This window comes from Ictalurus punctatus, chromosome 10 (assembly GCF_001660625.3).
Source record: "Ictalurus punctatus breed USDA103 chromosome 10, Coco_2.0, whole genome shotgun sequence".
NCBI classification, from domain to species: Eukaryota; Metazoa; Chordata; class Actinopteri; order Siluriformes; family Ictaluridae; genus Ictalurus; species Ictalurus punctatus.
In genome coordinates, this window is record NC_030425.2 from 8849688 (window position 1) to 8852867 (window position 3180).

Genomic DNA, 3180 nt, shown 5'->3' on the forward strand with positions numbered 1-3180 from the left:
ATATAGCAATTGATTTCTTGCATGTAACATTTGCTTATGAATATATACCATACTAACACACACACACACACACACATATCCTTGAACATTTGTACATCTTCTCTAACACAGGTGGCCTTATCAGTACTTGGACATTTGCGCACACAGGCCTTTGCGTACGACATTCTGTATTTATGTAACTTCTTCAGTTCTTCTGAACAATAGCCCACTCATAAAGCTTGACAATAATAGTGGATACACACTAAGAAATGACATAACAAATTAGCAAGCTAGGAAGAAAAAGATACAAACTGTGAGTGAGAACTGTGTGCTCAGTGATTTCCCACTAGCTGGAGTTAGTTAGTTTCACCTACATGAATATTCACTTCTTATTTTCTGATTAATAAAATATTCCATGTACTATTACAACACAATCATGTTTAAATGCTGATTTAACATTGTCACTCGCTCTTCATGATTGAAATACATTTCAAAGTCATTATTAGACCTTTGATGGATTAAAAACCTCTCTTATCACTCTGATTATTTTAACTTTTGATTATAGCTGATGGATTATATAATAATCATATTTAAATCATAGTCTGATCAAAGAAATCCTTCTATAGTACTAGTCACCTCACACCCAGGGTCCCCAGTTCAAATCCACCACGGCCCTGACCAGGATAACCAGTTACTGGAAGTGAGTGAGTGTGTGGGATAACATGGTCTTGGGAACTGGCTCCAAATATATTTCATGAAGACAATTTCTTTCAGATTGTGATGATTTTAGTGGCCCAAGACGTTTAACCCATTAAACAGTACATTAACTCAGACATATATATGAAAAGTAGGCCTTTTATCCAATATAATATTGTCATTTTAAGGGTGATAAAGTGTTTTAATAAATCCCAATTTGTACCAACAACAAAAAGAAATCAAGTAAAAATTATTATTAGTATTATTGTTATTAGTAGTAATAGTAGTAGTAGTAGTAGTAATAGTAGTAGTAATAGTAATAGTAGCAACAGTAGTAGTAATAGTATTAGCAGTAGTAGTAATAGTAATAGCAATAGTAGTAGTAGTAATAGTAGCAGTAGTAGTAATAGTGTTACAATGTTTTACAACTCACAACACTTTTTAAAAGACTAATGAGTGCCCTCTACAGGCTCAATGTTGTATCTGCAATCATTTCATATTTGAGAATAAAGCAACAAGGCTACAGGAATAATACAGAAAATGCCATTTTCCCGCATCCGAAAGTCTCAAATGCCAAGTTTACAAGGTCATAATTTTTAAATTCTACAGAAAAAAAATATTCCTATTCAATATTTTTGAAAGTATTTTGCACAGAATTTCATATGCAATTGTTGTTTTGTTTTTTTTGTTTGTTTTTTTTTTGTTTGTTTTTGTTTTGTTTTTTTGGTAGGGGGGGCGTTTTGGGAAAGCGGAAGTGTTGTAGAAAATAAGCTGACAGTGCAATTTGCCTGCAAGTGAATATTACAGTTAATTTCATATGCAATTGTCAGAAATTTGTCGAGTAAATATTTTTAGACGTTTTGAGTATAATGGGAGAATGGTGTAGGAAATATACAGTGATGTTAACGCTTCATGGCGCCATCTACAGGCGGGAGATCGTAACTGGTGGACCGTTTAAGGTGGAAAAGAAAATACTCAGAAGAAATGTACGAATAAAAAGGTAACTTCATCCTCGTATGTTTTGACACTCCGACTGTACTTTGCTTTTCTTTCCACGCTAATGACGCATATAATAAATATTTATTAAAGTCAGAATTGGAGCAAGGTGCACTCATGTTTCATACACCATAATTTACTAATTGAAGTATGGAGGACAAAAGTGTGATTAAATTCAATTTTATTTGTATAGTGCTTTTTACAATGGCCATTGTCTCAAAGCAGCTTTACAGAAACATATAAACACAGGATACGCATTTTAAGTGTGTGAATTTATCTCTTGAGCGAGCCGGTGGCGACGGTGGCAAGGAAAAACTCCCTAAGAGGATATGAGGTAGAAACCTTGAGAGGAACCAGACTCAGAAGGGAACCCATCCTCATGTGGGTAACAACAGATAGCGTGAAAGTAAAGGAAAGTTCATTATGGTTTTAACATGAAGTCTGTTTGTTGAACTAGTCCACTGTTCACTAAAGGAGACCTGAGTGCAAAATTGCATGTGGTAATTTCAGTCCTAAGGCCATTGCAGCAACCGTAGTCCCAGCAACCACAGCGAGATTGTCCATGTGGAATCAAGGTCCAAAACCATTTCCATGGTACTTCAAGTGGTACCATCCTAAGCAATCTCCAGGCTGTAGCTCCAGAGGTAGGGTATCAGGATGGAGCAGGCAGGTCCAGAGAGCAGAAAGGGTCAGGATCACTGGCATCTCCATAAAATCATGCGTGGCTCGACAGGTGTGATTTGTTGTTGTTGTTGTTCTTCTTCTTTCACGTAAATATGGCAAATATGTACATTTTGAGTATTTTGACCTTGTACAAAAGCGGTCAGCATCTCATATCTGTACCCAGCTATTGTGATGATATGTTAATATGCATAATCATAAATAACTTTCTACTCTAGTACTCACACTAAAGTGTGTATGAGTGGCAATTCTGCGAGTTAAACTGAACTGAATAAAATTTTTATTAATACATACATGGATACCATGGTCATCGAATTTATGACATCTTATAACACTACAGATGTGGCCTTTAAGAATGCGTGTTAAGAATTACGCAATTCATCACGTGTGATTAGACTTTTAATTAATCATTAATTGGCATGTTTTCAAGAGGTAGGAGAAAACTAAAGAACTGTAGGAAACCCACACCGGCCAAGAGGAATCGTGAAACAGTACAGAAGTGACCACAGTTCAGCATTGAACCTGCAACGCTTGGAACATGAAATATTAACACTACTAATTACGCCAAATTACGACTGCAGTGACTGATCAAACCTTTAGGTTTTAACTATTCCTTATATATAAATGTGAGCATCTGAATCGTGCTGAAACACTTACTCTATCCAGTTCATTCATTCTGGTCAGAAATGCACAAGCCTGCTAAAGCTTAACAAGCTTACCTTATGGATTAATTAACAAAGCACCGTTTACCTAATTTACTGATACCTAGAAGTCTTTATGCAAAGAAATATAACAGTACAAATCATTAAGAATATGTACAAATACTAA